Genomic DNA, 20,233 nt, shown 5'->3' with positions numbered 1-20,233 from the left:
TTAGATGGAAATCCAAACTTTTTTTTTTTTTTTTTCTGATTCACCTGGACGCATAGTGGGAGTTCCCTAGGCTGGGTTTCATTTCTGTCTTTTGGGCAAGGTAGTTTGGTCAGAGGCTGCTCTGTGGGCTGCTGTCTGGAGGTCACCCTGACAATTATGACCCACTGAGGGCTGAGGGAGTGGTCTAGGTTTGGCCCTCAGTCTGGAGTCTCAGGCAGCATAGTCAGATCTTGGCTCAGGACCTAAAGGCTGAGGCGTGCTGGGACAGCCGAGGGGGTGTCCTGGCTCTCCAAGGGCTGGGGAACCCTCTCTGGCCCGGGGGCGGGAGACGCAGTTCCAGAATCTGGGCTCCACTGCCGCCTCAGCACTTTCTAATTGCAGCTCCAAACAACAACAGCCACGGCCGCAGTCATGGCAACAGGCCCCGCCCACCAGGCCTGGCTCGCTCGCTCCCTCCCCCTCCCTCCCTCCCCCTTCTGCAGCACGTGACGGCGACGCGTGCGTCGCTCCCCCCGCCCCCTGGGCGCTGAGGGAGGGCGGGGAGGCGGGAGGGGATGACGTTTATTCTGTCGTCTCCATGGATATAATGCATAGACGTCAACGTCGCCAGTGTTTGGAGGGTAACGTTCTCGCGTCTCCATGGGAACGTCAGGCGGCCAAACACTGGGCCCCGGCAACAGGCTTCTGATTGGCCCGAGGCTCCCGGAGGCGGGGCTCTGGCTCCCGCGCCACTCGGCCGTGTTGCTGTTTTGGTTGTTGTCTCCCAGTTGTTTATTTCTCCAGCAGATCTTGGACGCTGCGGTCTGGATCCGTCGCCAAGTAAGAAACCCAGGAGCAAACGTGCTCAACGTGCAGCCTCTCTCACTGAGTGCAGCCCAACAGATGACATAGCTCCACGCGAGCCAAGGCCGTTGTGGGAGTCCTGAGCCTCGGGCCTGGGCGGCTGTTACCACCCGGTACTTTGGTGTCATAACCGTCCTGCTCCCACCCCGCATCATGTCTCAGAAATGTCATTACTCCCTTAGCCAAATCCCCAAAACGGCGTTGGCTTCCCAGTTAACATATTGCATGCTCCCCGGAGCAGTGGGAAGCCTTTCATACCTAGTTCCTGCACTCAGTGCTACGTCTCCCCCACCCCTTACAGGATTTGGCTACATTTACTCCGACTGGTCCTAATTCTGTTGAATGACATCATAGGTCCAGAGTCCCACCCAGTATGTTCAGATTTCTTGTAGCTTGCATCCATATCAAAAAATCCCAAATGACCTTGGATAAGCACTACTGGTTATGGACTTACTGAATCTTCTTCTTTGCTCTCTGCCCATTTGAAACCAGAACCCTGGGGGTGAGGGGCAAGGGACATTTGATTTCTCCAAATGAGCTAAAAACAAATTTGAGGGAGAAGATGAACAGTAATTTTACACATTAAGATGCCAAATTTCTTCATATGTGCAATATACTGATAGAGTGAATTAAACATTCCAGGACATAAACAATGTTTCCAGAAAGTTTTCCACCTGACTTTTCTTTTTCTTCAGCACTGGGGATTGAACCCAGGGCCTTGCACATGCTAGAAAAGCTTTATACCAGAGCCACACATCCCCATTCCCAGAAGCAGTTTGCACCTACCCTGGACTCCCATTAGTAAAGCCAAGTTAACATCTGGCAGAAGATAGTGATCTAGCCTCAGGGGTTTTCAATCAAGTCCTGCTTAAAAGAATGCCTGAAAAATCTCAAGTTATAGTGTCAAATATAATAAATCTTCACCAGCTCATGCACATACAAGTCTGAGATGTTTCATAAAAGGTTTAGATGACCTGATAAGATGTTTTCAAAACCCAGGGAGAGATACTGAGATACTGATATAAACCTCAAGTTAAAAACAAGAAAGTAAAATGACTCCTAGCCTGAGATTGATAAGAAAGGTATCTGCTCCAATCCTAGCCCACCACCTTCTTTCCTCTACCCCCTGGTGAGTATCTTTGCTAACTCCCCTGCCCTCCACATCTTGGCCAGGCTCACAACCTATAATTTCCTTCAGAGATGTGAGTGAAATTAAATGAAATTAGGAGCTTGCTTAATGCAAATAGGACCAAAGGGCACAACTCTTTATCATAATGAACTTCATTTTGATTAAGTCAGGAACTGCAAGTGCTTATATTGTTTACCCAGCAAATATATTAAAGTGCCAAGCAAGTCTCCCTCCTCTCCTGACACTGCCGGGGAATATTTGAAAGTCTGATATAAGATCATCTTTAGACCGTCAAATATCACTTTCTAATTCTATCATCTCTTTTTATGCTTCCAGGAACGCAGAGTGTCTTGACCTGTGAGAGCCAGTACGTTGGGGTTAAACTGAAAAAGGAGTCTTGGATTTGCATTGCATGCTGAAGATCACCTGAAAAGCTGAAGTGGTGACTGGGCATGTCCACGGTGTGGTTGAGGAAGAGAGGAAGATAGCAGGGGGACAGGCAGTGTCTTAAGTGCCTAGTTTAACTCGAGCACGTGAACTGGATTTATGACCGTGTCCAAGGGCATTGACTATAGTAAAGCTTTTATGTTTTACTTCTTGTGCTGTTAGACCCAATCAGTGACATGAGCCATGGTGCGTGACTTAGGCAGGCTTAACTGAAGAAATTCCCAAGCAGCTTTTATTTAATGATACCAGGAGGAGCACTTTGTCTCTTATGTGCTTGACACCACTCTCTCTCTGTCTCCCTGTCTTCCTGGGTTGTGGATGAGCCACTTTGCTTTGCTAACCCAATTCAACCTAAGGACCATGGTGTCTTTCCATGCTGTTTACTTTCTTATTCCACAGTCACTCACTCTCCCCAGCATATTTCTTCATCTCTAAAATGGTATCTGCAGCTAGGCGTGGTGGCGCACGCTTTTAATCCCACACTCAGGAGTCAGAGGTAGGAGGATTGCCGTGAGTTTGAGGCCATCCTGAGACTCCATAGTGAATTCCAGTTCAGCCTGGGCTAGAGCGAAACCCTACCTTGAGAAACTAATGATAATAATACTAATAAAGTGGTATCTGGAATACTCCTTGTGTTTGCTTTGACTGAACAGGGCTATCATGGTCCAGTGCTTGTTAGTTGGCATGGTGAAAATACCAACTGCTGTGCAAGTGCTTGGTTATTACGGTTGCACACATTCCCCCCACCCCTGTCACCTCTCTGTCTTGGTGTTGAGGGGAGTTACTCCCCAGCAGGTTTCCATAGCAGAGGCCTTGCCCCAGGCCAGGCTGTGTAGACCTGCTTGGTCTTCCAAAGTCCCAGTGCTTTCCACATCCCAGCCAGGATGGGGAATGACCTGTTGGCTCATGCACCTCATCTCTGACCTGACTGTTCTCAGTTTCCAAGTTGGACACACTACTTCCTATTCTGCTGACCTCTCAGGACTGCTGTGAGAGTTATGTGACTAATTATTATGGAAGTTACTTAAAACCATGAAGAGAATGGCTTTAAAGTTTAAAACTATTTAGCAAGCACTCAAGGCCTGGGGACTGGGCTTATAGCTCAGTGGTAGAGTACTTAGCTAGCATACACAAGTTTTGAGCCAGAGAGTGAGGGCCTGTCTCAAAAATAAATCAATGAATTGCACTGGAGAGATGGCTTAGAGGTTAAGGCACTTGCTTGCAAAGCCTAAGGACCCAGGTTTGATTCCCTAGTGCCCACATAAGCCAGATACACAAGGTGGCGCATGCATCTGGAGTTCATTTGCAGTGGCTAGATACCCTGGTGCACCCATTCTCTCTCTCTCAAATAAATAAATATTAAATAAATAAAAGCTCAAACCACTTCTTGCTCTATATATCTTTGTGTCACCAGTTTCTTTGGCAAAGGAAAGTAGCAGTCTCACCATATGCTCCCACTATCAGGAACATGATAATTCTGAGTCATTCTCTTAGAATCACATCAACTCTGGGACAGGTTAATCTGTTCTCAGATGGTCCAATCTTCGCTTAGACTGTGTCCCACCTCCCTGAAAACTCCACAGGTCTAATCTGGGGGGTGGAATTGTTGATTGCCCCATGTCTGGTTCAGCCAGATCTTCTTATGGGGTTGAACTGTATGGACTGGCATGGTTCCCAGAGGAGGGAACAAACCTGCCTGCCACCCACTGTCCCAGGACAGAGCAGAGACACTGGCAGAGCCAGTTTAACCAGCACCTTGAGCAAGAGCTGGCCCATACATTTCCCTGATTCTAGTTTTCTTTCTTAGAAGTAGAAGCATTTTATACATTCTGTAGTTGCATGTGAACTCACTACAGCCAACAACACACACACACACACACACACACACTCACACACACACATAACGGGGCTTCTCTCCAGAGCTCATATTTAGATGCTGAGACTAATTCTGAACAACATAATCATAATTATGGCCCACAAGACTGAGTTTCTCTTCTCAGTCACTCCCTGGTAGGTACTCAGGGAAGTAAATTCTCTTAGGTCACCAGGACACATCTATTACACTGGGGACAATATTTAGCTCAATAGTATACTGTGGATTTGACAATTATGACTGGTATTATAAAGAAATATTGAGCCAGGCATGGTGGCTCATGCCTTTAATCCCTGCACTTGGGAGGCAGAGGTAGGAGGATCTCTGTGAGTTAGAGGCCACCCTGAGATTGCAGAGTAAATTCCAGGTCAGCCTGGGCTAGAGTGAGACCTTACCTCAAAAAAAGGGGGGGGATGGGCTGGAGAGATGGCTTAGCGGTTAAGTGCTTGCCTGTGAAGCCTAAGGACCCCGGTTCGAGGCTTTATTCCCCAGGACCCACATTAGCCAGATAGATGGACAAGGGGGGCACACGTGTCTGGAGTTCGTTTGCAGTGGCTGGAGGCCCTGATGCACCCATTCTCTCTATCTCCCTCTTTCTCTCTCTCTCTGTCGCTCTCAAATAAATAAATAAAAATAATTTTAAAATACTTTTAAAAAGGGGGGGCTGGAGAGATGGCTTAGCAGTTAAGCGCTTGCCTGTGAAGCCTAAGGACCCCAGTTCGAGGCTCAATTCTCCAGGACCCACATTAGCCAGATGCACAAGGGGGCGCACGCATCTGGAGTATGTTGGCAGTGGCTGGAGGCCCTGGTGTACCCATTCTCAATCTCTCTCTCTCTGCCTCTTTCTCTCTCTCTGTCACTCACAAATAAATAATTAAACATACAAAAAAAAATGTTTTAAAAAAGATTAACCCTAAGCCAAGTATGGTGGTGTGTGCCTATAATCCCAGTACTTGGGAGGCTGAGGCAGGATGATCAAGTGTGAGGTCAGGTTGGGCTCCATAGCAAGATTCTCAGCAAACTAACAAAGTTATTGAACCTACTAAGCCCAATGGCATCATAGTATATAACTCATCATTGAATTGTGGAGGATATTGTTATTTTGTTTTGTTTTCAAGGTTGGGTCTTACTATATAGCTCAGGCTAACCTGGAACTTACTCTGTACCCCCAGGCTGGCCTTAAACTCATGGTAAGCCTCCTACCTCAGCCTTCCAAGTACTGAGATTAAAGGCATGTGCAACCATGCCTGGCTTGAATTGTGGAGAATGTGAAAAAACATAATATCTGTAAAGCTCTTTAGCATAATTCCAAGCAAGCACTCAATAAATATTAGCTGTTGTTATTTCCATTCATTCAACAACCTTTTTCTTTTCCCAAGGTAGGGTTTCACTGTAGCCCAGGCTGACCTCACACTCTCACTCTGTAGTTCCAGGTTGGCCTCGAACTCACTGTGATCTTCCTACCTCGGCCTCCCTGATTAAAGGCTTGTGTCACCATGTCCAACCCAAAAAGATGTGTTCGAGAAGCTTTTATGTGCTTGATACTATGTTAGGGCTTAGAGAACCAGTGGTAAATTAATTCTGTCTTTCTGGAATGTGGCCTAAGACACCAAACCAATTCATTTAACAAGTAATAGATTCTAGGACTGGGGTTCCTCTGAGCGCTTGGGGATACATCAATCAACAAAAAGGCCAGGCAGGCTGGGTGAGATGGCTCACACCTTTAATCCCAGCACCTTGGAGGCAGAGGTGGGATGATTGCTGTGAATTTCAGACTAACCTGGAATTACAGAGTGAATTTGGTAGGTCAGCCTGGGTTAGAATGAGACTTTACCCACAAAAATGGAGGGAGCTAGAGAGATGGCTCAGCAGTTAACGTGCATACCTGCAAAGCCTAATGACCCAGGTTTGATTCCCTGGTACCCAGGTAAAGCCAGACGCACAGTGACACTTGCTTCTGGAGTTTGTTTCCAGTGGCTGGAGGTCCTGGTGCACCCATTCTCTCTTTCTCTCCCTCTGTTTTGCAAATAAAGACAAAAAATATTTAAAAAAAAAGAGATGAGTCAGGCCTGGCGGCTCAGTCCTATAATCTCAACTACTCAGAAGGCCAAAACAGGAGCATTGCAAATTCGGCTTGGGCTTCAGAGTGAGTCCAAGGCCCATCCTGGTAACTTAGTGAGGCCCTATTTCAAAATAAAAAGTAAAAGAATGGGCTAGAGAGATGGTTTAGTGTTTAAGGCACTTGCCTATGAAGCCTAAGGACTCAGGTTCAATTTCCCATTATCCATGTAAGCCGGATGCACAAAGTGGCACATGTATCTGGAGTTCGTTTGCAGGGGCTAGAGACCCTTGTGCACCCATTCTCCCCCCCCCACCTCTCAAATAAATATATATATTTTTGTTTTTGTTTTTTTTTTTCTTTTTCAAATAAATATATTTTAAAAAGTAAAATCGGAGTGAGAAATGGATGCTGTAATTCAGTAGTGGAGTGCTTGCTTAGCATGTGTGAGGCCCTAGGTTCAAGGACCCCCAAAGAAATGAATGAACACACAAAACTTCACAGAGATCTCTTTATGGAGTTGGTCTTTTAGATGAATCGCTTTGTAAATAAATACATATTCTTACCAATGATGTCAAGATAACCCCTGTAGTGTAATGAGGGCTTCCAACAGGTTCCCAATTCAGCCAGGGTAATCAGGGGAAATACATGAGAAAGTGACATTTTTGGTTTGACAAAGAGGAGGATGAATTGAGGAGAGAGTGGAAAGTGTGGGCTTGGGAAATGGATGTGCTTCCAAAGCCTGCTGGCCCAGGGTCAATTCCCCAGCACCCGTGTAAAGCTGGAAGGGCATTTGTTTGCAGTGGCAAGAGACCCATCCCCCAACACACATGCAAATAAATTAATTAAAGAGTGGGAAGTAGGGCAAGAAATATATGTGTAATGCTAGTATGACACACATATTAATCCTTTTGGCCTGCTCACAAATGTTCTGGAAGCTGTGGCTGCCAAAGACAGGGGCTGATCCCTGCATCACAAGTCAGTGGCTTCACTGAGCTGTGGGGCTACCTTCCGTCTTCCTCGTCTCTGACAGTTGACAGCTGTTTCCCTGGGTTTCTATTGCCTGGAACAATTAGTACCAACCATGACAGAAATGACCTCTCTGGGAACTGAATACGTCTTCTTGTCCTTGCTGTAATGAAAGTCACCCGGGTTAGCCCCCTGGGAATGTGTCCGCATACATTTGCTGCTGGATTTAAATAATCAAGTGTGGGCCATGCCATCCTCCTCCAAGGCTTGGGTGCCCCCTCCTCTTCCCCCACTATGAGCCCGCTTTCCCCTTGCTCCTGCAGCGGCTCTCTGTTCAGTTCCAATGCTCTTCTGGTGTCATTCTCATGGGCAGGTTTTCTCCAGCTATGAAATAGTTCACATAGTCCAGTGCAGACATAATATTTACAGGAACTGAAGATGGGTGGATTCCCATAGTGACTCCCAGTGCCGTCAAAATAACGAAGAATTCGAGAAACAAATACTTTGCACTGAATTTCCCCCAGAAACTTCCCAGACATCTTCACTGGAGCCCTGGGGAAGGATCAGCAGAATTCAGGGAGGGGTGGCCCTGGACAAGCGGGCTGGGTTCGTTGAGTGTGCTGTGAAAGAACAGCACACATTCTGAGCCGAACTCTGTCTATTGTCAATAGCTTGCCAACAAAGGGCAAAATGGAATGCGCCTGTTTCCACATTCCTGAAAGAAAAAAAAAAAAAAAAAAAGGCCCTGGAAGACCTCAAAGCCTCAAAGTGGGTAGGGCCGCTGACTTCATTATTTTCCATTGCTTTCTTTTAACACTCTCTAAACTGTGGGAAAAGAGCTCACTAACCAGTACATTAGCGTGGTGCCATCTATACGAAGCTTCCATCCAGATGGCTTGTGAGAAAGCTTGCGTGAGAAAGCAATACAAGAGTCCATATCCGGTTTGAAGTGTAGGGGCAGCTAGGGAGGAAACAGAGCTGGAAAATGTCCAAATTTGGTAGCGGCGATCTTAAAGTCAGTATTTAGAAGCCAGGCATGATGGCGCATGCCTTTAATCCCAGCTCTCGGGAGGCAGAGGGAGGAGGATCCCCGTGAGTTCAAGGCCATCCTGAGAGCACATAATGAATTCCAGGTCAGCCTGGGCTAGAGATAGACCCTACCTTGAAAAGCCACAAATAAATAAATAAAGTTGATATTCAGACCTGGGTGGAGGTGTTCCTTTGCAAGATGGGCAGCTGGGCTCAGAGTGGGGGGCGGGGGGACAGGTCCTCTTTCCACTTTTCTGATAGGGTCTCGCTATATATTCCTGACTGATCTGGAGCTAGCTATATAGACCTGGCTGGCCTCAAACTCGGGGCAGCCCCTGTCTCATCCTCCTGGTTATGGAAATACAAGTATGTAGCATTATACCTGGTGGTGAGTTCCTTCTTAACCATTCATGTCTTCTCCCACAGTGTCCAAGAGCAACACAGTTGCTCACAACCTGTCCTTTCATTTGAACTGTTGGCTTAATATTTACTTTCACTTGGCACTTTTCTTTTCTTTTTGGTTTTTCAAGGTAGGATCTTGAACTCACGGCGATCCTCTCAGCTCTGCCTCCCAAGTGCTGGAATCAAAGGCGTGCACTACCATGTCTGGCTGGCATTTCTTTGTTTTATTTATTTGTTTTTTAAGATTTTATTTCTATTTATTTATTAGAGACAGAGAGAAGGAGAGAGAGAGGGTGAGAATGGGTGCCCCAGGGCCTCTAACCATTGCAAATGAACTCCAGATGCATGTGCCACCATGTGCATATGGTTTACATGGGACCTGGAGAATCAAACCAGGGTCCTTACGCTTTCACAGGCATGAGCCTTAACCACTAAGCCATCTCTCTAGCCTTTGTTTTATTTATTTATGGTCAGTATAAGGATAATACTAGTAGGAAGTAAGTCTATTTACTATGTATTCTAGTGACTTGCACATGGTAGGTGTTCAGTAAAGGATTTACTGAAGCATCAGAAATAGGATACTGGAGTGTCCACAGTTTGAACAAAGGTAGGATTAATTGTAGAGGCCTTATCTCAGTACGTGTAGATAATTGTTTCTTCTGGCTCTTATACAAGGAATACTGTTTAAAGGTATGCGAAATTGCTGTCTTTCCTGGAGGAAATTCTGACAACAATGGAAAAATAGAAAGCAGAATAGTGTTATCCAATAAGAATACAACTAAATTGGAAGCCAGGCGTGTGGTGGCACACGTCTTTAATCCCAGCACTTGGGAGGCAGAGGTAGGAGGATCACAGTGAGTTTGAGGCCACCCTGAGACTACATAGTTAATTCCAGGTCAGCCTGGGCCAAAGTGAGACCCTATCTTGAAGAAACAACAACAACAAAAAGAATACAACTAAATCACGCACTAGGTGTATGATATAAACACCACAGAGCTGTCCTTATTCAAACATACACTGTAAAACAATGAAAAACTTTTTGGCTTTCTCCATTATGGTCACTTTGCCAAATGTCTTAGAAATGGACTAGAAAGAGCCAGGCAATGGATGCACATGCCTGTAATTTCAGATGAGGCATGCTCAGATAGGAGGATTGCCAGGAGTTCAAGGGGACTCTGGGCTACATACGTAACTGAGTATCAGGCCAGCCAGTATTACAAAGTGAGACCTTATCTCAATAAATAAATACCAGAAACAAAACCAAAACAAATCAAAGAAGAAAGAGGAGGAGGAGAAATGGGTTACTAATGTGGGAATCATTAGCTCTGTGGCTCGGAGCTACCATGTGGTGAGCTGTTTTGGTGGGCCGGAGTGGACTGTGAGTTGAACCTCAGAGTTTTTGTTTCTGTTTTCCCATCTCTGCAGTCTATTTCACAACCCTTTTCTAGGTTCTAAGCTCAGACAGACATCTGCTGGAGGGAGGAAGCTCTAGGTTCCAGTGAACTTGACTTGGCTGTTGAAGTAGCTGGTGACAAACTCCCGAGTCCTCACCTGCTGTTGGCTGTCCCTGTGCCGCCCGCGCAGGCCAGGCGAAAGCAGAGGCTCTTCACCCACAGACAGCCTCTGGCCAGGAAACCCACGGTTTATTCCAAATCACCTGATGAATGTGGGGAGAGGACGAGAAAGGCTCCTCCAACTGATTCAGATGAGGAGGGCCAAGGGCCCATCCTGTGCCTTCATGCCTTGCCTGTGATCCGGGCGCTGTTTACATCAGCGGGGATCAGCTCACCCCACAGGTGCTGCGATCAGGCCTCAGGTGGCCCCGTGGCATGTGACATTCCAATCCCTCTGTCTGTGCAGTTCAAACAAGTCAACAAATACTGACCTCACCTCAGTGTGTGCTCAGGCACAGCCAGATGGCTCCAGAAGCCAAGAGGCTGGGGTGGAGGTGAGGGGTGCTCCAGAACCGGGACGCTTGAGTGTGTGATGCCCCTTTTTGAGGGTTTAGTGCTGTGTGAAGTTCTGTTCCTGGCACTGGGGAGACAGCAGCTACCCCTCTCTTGTGGAGCTCACACCCTGAAATGATTTTAGTGTACTTGTAAATTGGCAGGGTTTTAAAATTATTTATTTTCAAACAGAGAGAGAGAGAAGGAAAGAGAGAGATGGGGCACATCAGGGCCTTTAGCCGCTATAGACGAGCTCCAGATGCATGTGCCACCCTGTGCATCTGGCTTCACGTGGATACTGGGGAATTGGACCCCAGTCATTAGGCTTTACAGGCAAGCATCTTAATAACTGAGCCATCTTTTCAGCCCATGAATTGGTTTCTAAAACATAAAAATTTTCAGCAAGTCAATGTTGTTTAATTTTGAATTATAGGGGTGGAGAGATTATATTTTAATAGGAGACCATAAGTTTTATTTATTGGGATGGAGAGATGGTTGAGTGGTTAAAGCACTTGCCTGTGAAGCCTAAGGACCCATGTTCGACTCCCCAGATCCCACATAAGCCAGAAGATGCACGTGCAAAGTCGTGTATATGCACAAGGTGGCGTACGCATCTGGAGGTTGAAACAGTGGCTGGAGGCCCTGGAGCGCCAATTCTCTCTCTCATAACAAAAAAGTTTTATGTACTCAGTTTTTGCAGTACAAAGGGTTGGAGCTAGGGCCTCAAACTTACATAAGCAAGCACTGTGCCTCTGATCTACATCCTTAGTCTTGTTGATATTTTTTGTTTTGAGATGATGAGGTCTCCTTAAATTGCCTGGGCTGGCCTGGAACTGCCCCCCTTTTTTTTTGAGAGAGAGAGATAAAGAGGGGGCTGGAGAATGGGTGTGGCAGGTCCTCTGGCCACTGCAAATGAACTCCATAAGCATTCTACCTTGTGCATCTGACATACATGGGCCTGGGGAATCAAACCTGGGTCCTTAGGTTTCTGAGGCCAGTGCCTTAACCCTTAACCCTCTAAGCCATTTTTCCAGCCCAAGAACTCTTGATGCCTGTATCTCATCCCCCTGAGTATCTGGGATTATGGGCCTGCATCACTAGGCCCAGCTCATAAACATTTTATTATGTCTTTGTAGTCAGATGTTGGTATGTATGTGTGCATTATGTGACAGGGTCTTGCTGGGATTATAGGTTTATAGGCATGCCTACTGTGTCCAACAAGGCTTTTAAAAGAGTTTACTATTTATTTATTCATGAGAAGGGGAGAAAGTATGGACATGCCAGGACCTCTTGCCTCTGCAGAGGGACTCCAGACGCAAGCATACTTTTTGAGTCTAGCTTTATGCAGGTATGAGAGGTTCGAACACACTTTGCAAGCAAGCACCTTTAACTACTGAGCTGTCTCCTCAGCCCCCAACAAGGCTTTTAAACTAAACAGTTGTTTGGATTTTCATCTTATATACAAATGCCTTCTTTAAAATTCACTTGTACCGTTAGCTGAATTTGTGTAAAAGAATGTGGGTTATAACCCAGCAACTCTGCCTCTGTCTCTCAGTTTTGCAGTCCTGTGGATTGAAGCCAGAGCCTTGAGCTGAGGGTCTCACATATGCTTGGTCTCTCTGATACTGGTGGGTGACTGCACATTTAAGACTAAGGCACCACGTATATGTCCTCCTGTGTAGTAAAACATTTAGACAGCAGGAATTATGGGTTCATCCAGTTGTAAGGATGGGTTGACAGGTGTTGACCCTTTGAAATTGTGACATGATGTTGTCATCTATAAATGGGCTGGGATACATTAATAGCTCTCCTGGGATGCATGTGGCCTGTGGGCTTTAGGTTGGTCACACATGGTTTTCCTTGGGGTTGATAAGCATTTAAGTTATTATATATACCCAATAACAGAAGGGCTGACCAAAGTTTTGTTTATCTAAAAGAGAGCACAGGTAAGACAGTACCCAACACAACTTTTTGTACTAATCCCACCACTTGGGAGGCTGAGATAGGATGATCACTGTGAGTTTGAGGACAGTCTGAGCTCAGGTGAATTTCAGACCAGTCTGGGGGTGGGGGGGGGGAAGCCTTTTGCCCAAATAGGGAATCTAAACGCCTTCTGAGCCACAGGACTGATGCTCTTTCTGTTGACTATTCATCATAAGCATTTATTGAGCACCTCCTCATGACAGGATGCTAGACAGGGACAACTGATACCAGCTAAGCCAGATAAGGCCCCAGCTCTGGAGAATCTTACGGCCTGGTGGGGTAAGACAATGAAAAAGCGCATTACAAACACACAGTAGTATCACAGTGATAAGGAAGGACCAAGGAAGAAGATCGAGGAACAACGTGACAGAAAGTGACCGGAGCTGAAGGCACTTAGCCGTGGAGGAGGGCAGGACAGGTTTCCTGGAGAAGGTAATATTTGAGCAGATGTTACTATGTGGAAGAATTGACAGGCCAGTGTCAGAAGAGGCAAGGAAAACCCCGGGAGCGTGATATTCCAGCAGTAGAATCAGCGACATAGCCGAGTGGACGGAGGGCAGGTGTTGACGACCAAGTTGGAAAGCTAAGCCGAGGCTGGACCCTGGGAGACCCCAGGAACAAGTGTAGATTTTTTATGCAAACATCATCCCATAAATTGGATTCTAAACAGGCTGTTGGCTGGACAGCAGATGGGTTCAGGGTTGTGATTTAATTCCGAGTCCTTAAATGGAGAAGGAGATTCCGTCAGCCTTTGATCTGTCTTCACTGATTACCTCACCATCCTAGGTGGGCCACAGTCTGAAGGTGAAACATTTTGTTGTCGGTGCTGCTCTGGTTCTAGGTTTGGAAACCAGAGCCTTTTGCATGCTAAGCAAGTGACAAACCCCTTCCCCGTCCCCCCCGCCCCCCTCCCCCCCGCAAGGCCTGAAGGTGAAATTCTTCCGTGAGTCACTTGGAATTTCACTAGTGATCTCTCCCTCAACTACTGATGCTGGTCAAGCAACAACAGTACAGAAATCAGAGCTCAGCTGGGAATTAGCTGCAACTGAGAGTTTGCTTGTGGAACATAATCAAATACTAACCCTGAGACAGAAAGCTGTTGTATCTAGGATGAAATTATGACGTAGAAACAAAAGCAGCTTAATTCAACCTTCCTATATCCTAGCCAGGATTCTCTAGATTTAGAAAAGAAGGCTTTTTAAGCTGGGCGTGGTGGCTCACGCCTTTAATCCCAGCACTCAGGAGGCAGAGGTAGGATTGCCGTGAGTTCGAGGCCACCCTGAAACCAATAGTGAATTCCAGGTCAGACTGGGCTAGAGTGAGACCCTATTTCAAAAAACAACAACAAAAGAAATAAATAAAAAATAAAAATAAAAGAAGGCTTTTTTCCCCCCTGTTTGGCATTACCATGGTCAGTGTCTCTTTAAAGCTCCGTGTGTTGAGTAAGATGGTAGATATACTGTCTCAATACCTTGCAGTATATCATGTGCCAACCTCTTCTAGCTACCCCCAGCCCTGCCAATGGTGATGGTGAGGTTTTCTCACTGGATAGGAGCCCTGCAGCTGAGGTTTCTCAGGGCGTGTCGTTGTTCTATAGGTTTAGTGACGTCGTTGAGGTTCCTTTGGAATTCCAGCAGCTAAATTGACCAGAGCCGCAGAAGGTCAGCTCAGGACATCCCAGCAGCTGACGGCCTGAAGGCTCCCTTGTCTGCTCGTGGGGTGTTCTCCTTTCCCCAGCGAGGCTCAGCCTGGAAGACAGACGACGGGTGTGTGATAATGCTGGTGGCCGTGAAATATGTTGCAAGCCTAGGGCTGACATGGGCCAGTCTTTGGCACCATAGCCGGTCCGCAGTGTCCTCAGCTCCAGATGGAGTGTGTCCCGGGGACCACATAGAGCTTTGTATAAACATTCACATGAACAGCAGGATGGGGATCCCATTGAATCATCATCTCCTGTCACAAAGCCAAGAGTCGTTCAGAATGAAAACAGAATTTTTTTTTTTTCCAAAAGAGGCTAAGTCGCTAGCACTAATTACCCTCGGTGGTGGCGTGTGCGTGGGGCGGTGTTGGTGGTAAATTCGTGCCTCTGCTCTTCTAAATAGGGGCAATGTTTTTTGCTCGCAGTCGGAGGCATAGGGTCAGTAACCTTGGCCCCTAAGAACCCTGCACTGGACTCACGTGTGTGTGTTGAGTCCCACGGGGATCGCGGGATGTTTCGCCTCCTTGTTGGGTCCAGACATTTAGAGTGAATAAATTTAGAATGCTGCTAACATGGCCATCGTCATTGCAGACAATGTGGCATTGATGTGTGAGCGCTGGCCGCGCTTCCTCGCAGGGCTCAACAACAATGGTGAGTTTGATCTTTTGACTTTCATCATGAACCACTGGGGATGTTAGACACAGGCTGAAGCAGCTGAAAATAGCCCAAACAACTTATTTTCTCTCTCAACTTTTGTATATTCATACTTAGTAATGATAGACTCATCCTACTGGCCTTTCGAAAGACTTTTTTTTTGCCTTTTATTTTTATTTATTTTTTTTTTTTTTGCCTTTTATTTTTTTGCATGTGCATGGTGGTCATGCGTATATGCGTGTTTGTGCGCATCTGTTTGTGTCTGGGTGCACATGCATGTGGAGGCCAGAGGTTGACATTGGATGTCTTCCTCAGTTGCTCTCCACATTACTAAGGTAAGATCTCTACTTGGGCCCACAGCCTGCCCTTTTGGCTCGCCTAGCAAGCAGCCATGCTGTGAGGACTCTGTATCTGCCCGTGAGCACTGGGATGGTACATGGGCTTCCAGGCCAGTCCCCACGCCTGCGCAGCAAGCATTTTATCTACTAAACCATCTCCACAGCTCTTTTTCAAGATTTTGCTTTTCAAGGTAGGGTCTCACTCTAGCCCAGGCTGGCCTGGAATTCACTATGGAGTCTCAGGGTGGCCTTGAACTCACGGCAATCCTCCTACCTCTGCCTCCCAAGGGCTGGGATTAAAGGTGTGTGCCACCACACCCGGCTTCAAGGTTTTTTTTTTTTTTCTTTTTGTTCATTTATTTATTTTTTCAGTTTTCTGAGGTAGGGTCTCACACTAGCTCAGGCTGACCTGGAATTCACTATTTGGTCCCAAGGTGACCTTGAAATCTTGGCAATCCTCCTACCTCTGCCTCCCGAGTGCTAAAATTAAAGGTGTATGCCACCACGCACGGCCTCATTATTTTTAAAATTTTATTTATTTATTTTGAGAGATGAAAGAGGCAAAGAGAAAAATAAAGAGAGAGAATGGGATTGCCAGGGCCTCTAGCCACTGCAAAGGAACTCCAGATGCATGGATTACCTTGTGCATCTGGCTTACGTGGGTCCTAGGGAATTGAACCTATGTCCTTAGGCTTCTCAGGCAAGCACCTTAACTGCTAAGCCATCTCTCCAGCTCTTGTTTATTTACTTTGAAACAGGGTCTCATGTAGTCTAGGCTGGTCTTGAACTCACTATGTAGCCCTGTCTCAAAAAAAAAAAAAAAAAGACAGTGGCCAAAAGTGACCAAACAACTATAAGTGATCAAACAAGTATAAGAAATGGCTTTCCAAGTCCCTGAAGAAGCAGATTTTCGTGAGCATTATCTTCCTGAATTCTGGTCCCGTGCTCTGACCACAGTCCTTCACCACTAGACCACACTTCCCCAAATAAATAACACTTCTGCATGTTGGGGACAGGACATGTGCGGCAGCATTTACGTAGGTGGCTCAGACAGCAGCCTTTCACTTAATGTTGCAACAACACAGGCTAAACAATGCATACCCAACTTCAAGAGTTATTTGAGCTGGGTGTGGTGGCTCACACCTTTAATCCCAGCACTCAGGAGGCAGAGATAGGAGGATTGCTATAAATTCAAGGCCACCCTGACACTACATAGTGAAATTCCAGGTCAGCCTGGGCTAGAGTGAAACCCTACCTCAGAAAAAAAAAAAGTTATTTGATGGCCTGATGCTGGTGAGATCTCTCTACTGGACTGCCACAAAAACAGCACAAAATGGGAAAAACCTCTCTTTTAAAAAAAATATTTATTTAGGTATTCAATTATCTGCAAGCAGAGAAAGATAGAAGAGAGACAGAGAGAATGGCTGTGCCAGGGCCTCCAAATTTGTGTGCCACTTTTTGCCTCTAGCTTTACATGGGTACTGGGGAATAGAACTAGGGTTTTAGGTTTTGCAGGCAAGTGCCTTATTATCTCTCTAGCCCCTCTTTCTTTCCTCTTTCTCTCTCTCTTTTATTTATTTGAGACAGAGGGAGCAAACGAGTGAGGGAGTGAGAGAGAGAGAGAGAATGGGTGCGCCAGGGCCTCTAGCCACTGCAAACGAAATCCAGATGCATGTGCCACCTTGTGCATCTGGTTTATGTGGGGCTTGGAGAATTGAACCTGGGTCCTTAGGCTTTGCAGGCAAGTGCCTTAACTACTAAGCCATCTCTCCAGCCCCACCCTCTTTTTTTTTTTCTGACCTGGAATATCAGGGTGGCCTTGAACTCACAGCAATCCTCCTACCTCTGCCTTCTGAGTGTTGGGTCTAAAGGCGTGTGCCAGCACACCTGGCCTTCCTTCTTTTCTTCCTTCCTTCCTCTCTCAGTTTCTTTTTTTTAAAATTTTTTTGTTCATTTTAATTTTTATTTATTTGAGAGCGACAGAAAGAGAAAGAGGCAGATAGAGGGAGAGAGAATGGGCACGCCAGGGCCTCCAGCCACTGCAAACAAACTCCAGATGTGTGCGCCCCCTTGTGCATCTGGCTAATGTGGGTTCTGGGAATCGAGCCTTGAACCGGGGTCCTTAGGCTTCACAGGCTTAACCGCTAAGCCATCTCTCCAGCCCCTCTCTCATTTTCTTTGCTTCCTTCTTTCAGAGGCTGTCTAGCCCAGGCTGGTCTCACATTCCCTATGTAACTGAAGATGACCTTGACTTTCTGATCTTCCTGCCACTATCACACAAGAACTGGAGTTAGAGGAGAGCACCTCCATGTTGGATTTGTAGCCCTTGTTTGTTTTTTGTGATAGGGTCTCACTCTGGGCTGAAACTCACAGCAATCCTCCACCCTCCACCTCCTGAGTGCTACAGTTATAGGTGTGAGTCTCCACGCCCAGTTTGAATTTGCTTTAAATTTGGGTTAAAATTAGATATGAGATTCTATCTCCTTTTCACTTTTGGATGCCCAGAGAGGAGGAACTTGGAACATAGATAATCACATACTGTGTAAAATCTGATGCTACATGCTGAGACTTGTTCAGTGCATAGGACTCCTCTCCTGCCAGGAGGCAGGCAGCACTGCACTTTCCAAGACGCACACACACCTGTCTCTCCATCACTCTTGATCTTTGCAAATAGCAAAGATAATTTCACAGGCGGGCTCTGATGTCTTTATTCTTAGATTACGTTGTGTGAGCTCTACTTCTTAAGCATTATTTATTTATTTGTTTTGTTTTTCGCGGTAGGGTTTGGGTCTAGTCCAGGATAACCTGGAATTTACTATGCAGTCGTAGGGTAGCCTCAAACTCATGGCGATCCTCCTGCTTCTGCCTCCCAAGTGCTGGGATTAAAAGCGTGAGCCACCACTCCGGTTTTTTTTTTTTTTTTCTTGTTTGTTTGTTTTAAAGGCGGAATATCATTCCATTGTGCATAAATATCACATTTTAAAAACCCACTTGTTGGGCTGGAGAGATGGCTTAGTGGTTAAGGCACTTGCCTGCAAAACCAAAGGACCCAGGTTCAATTCCCCAGGACCTATGTAAACCATATACACAAAGTGGCACATGCACCTGGAGTTCGATTGCAGTAGCTGCAGGCTCTGATGCATCCATTCTCTCTCTCTCTCTCCTTCCCTCCCTCTCTCCCTTTTTCTCTACCTCAAATAAATAAAAATAAAATAAAATATTTAAAAAACCCACTTGTGGGCTGGAGAAATGGCTTAGCGGTTAAGCGCTTGCCTGTGAAGCCCAAGGACCCCGGTTCGAGGCTCGATTCCCCAGGACCCACGTTAGCCAGATGCACAAGGGGGTGCATGCATCTGGAGTTCATTTGCAGTGGCTGGAAGCCCTGGAGCACCCATTCTTCCTCCCTCTCTCTTTCTCAATCTCTATCTCTCTCGCTCGCTCTTGCTCTCAAATAAATAAGTAAAAATAAACAAAAAATTTAAAAAAACCACTTGTCTGTTGATGAACACAGGCTATTTCCATATCTTGGCTATTATGAACAATGCTGTTATGAGCATGAGAGTTAAGATCTTCTGTAAGTACAGTAATTTCATTCTTTGTGGATATAAAGCCAGTAGTGGGGATTGCTGGGTCAGCTCCATTGTTTATTTAGGTTTTTGTTGATACAGGATCTTGTTATGTAGCCCAGGATGACCTTGAATTGAGGATCTTCCTGCCTCAGCCTTCCAAGTGATGGTATTACCAGGGTGCACAATCAGGCCCAGACTTTTTAAAAAAATATTTTTATTTATTTATTTATTTGAGAGAGGGAAAGAGGTGGGGGGAGGAGAGAGGGAGAGAGAGAGAGAGAGAGAGAATGGGCATGTCAGGGCCTCCAGCCACTGCAAACGAACTCCAGATGCATGTGCCCCTTGTGCATCTGGCTTATGTAGTTCCTGGGGAATCAAACCGAGGTCCTTTGGCTTTGCAGGCAAGCACCTTAACCACTAAGCCACCTCTTCAGTCCCAGACTTTCAATTAATTAATATTTGAGATGGAGCCTCACAATTCAACTTGTGATGGCCTGGAACTCACTATACATGACATGCCAGGCTGGCGATGCATGATCTTCCTGACTCAGCCACTTAAGGGCTGGGAGTACAGGTGTGTACCAATATACCTGGCTTAACTTATTATTTTTATTTTTACTATTATTATCACTTTTGCGGTGTTGGGAATTGAACACAGGGTTGTGCATATCAGGTAATCATTGTGTCACTAAGCCACTTTCCCAGCCTGTCCCACTTGTTACGGTGTAATTTTGTAGTCTTGAAATGGATGACATGAGTAGGTTGAGCTATGAGAATGTCTTGGGACTGATCACAGGTGCCAATGCTAGTGGTCAGGAGACAAGGGTTGGGAAGTGTGTGATCCTAAACCACTGCTTCTGACTTAAGTGCATGCTCCTAGAGGATGCTAAGGTACTTTGCAGTCTTGGTCATTTCACTTCCCAGGAGACAGAGCTTCCAGACCTCACCTCTGTACTGCAGTCACTTCCTCTGGATCCTGCCTCCAAATTATCTTTGCGTTCCCATGCCATCCTTTTCAGACATCTGTCAAGCCACTTACTGCCGCCGAAAGTCTCAATCGACTCCCTATCTACCCCTATGAGGCTGGAAAACTCGGAGGATAGGAGCAGGTCGCACCCTGCTTGTTACAGTCAGCACCAGTCCTCACCCCAGTCCCAAGTCATAGGAGGCTGTTGATGAGTCTTTGTTAGATAAATAAAAGAAGGAATGAATACATGGACCGACCTTTTCAGAAGATAGATATATTAAGCGTCCAACTCTCTAGTCATAATGGTGAAAGAAAGAGTTAAGTCA

Source organism: Jaculus jaculus, chromosome 7 (assembly GCF_020740685.1).
Source record: "Jaculus jaculus isolate mJacJac1 chromosome 7, mJacJac1.mat.Y.cur, whole genome shotgun sequence".
Taxonomy (NCBI): domain Eukaryota; kingdom Metazoa; phylum Chordata; class Mammalia; order Rodentia; family Dipodidae; genus Jaculus; species Jaculus jaculus.
Note: the sequence above shows the minus strand (reverse complement) of the source record.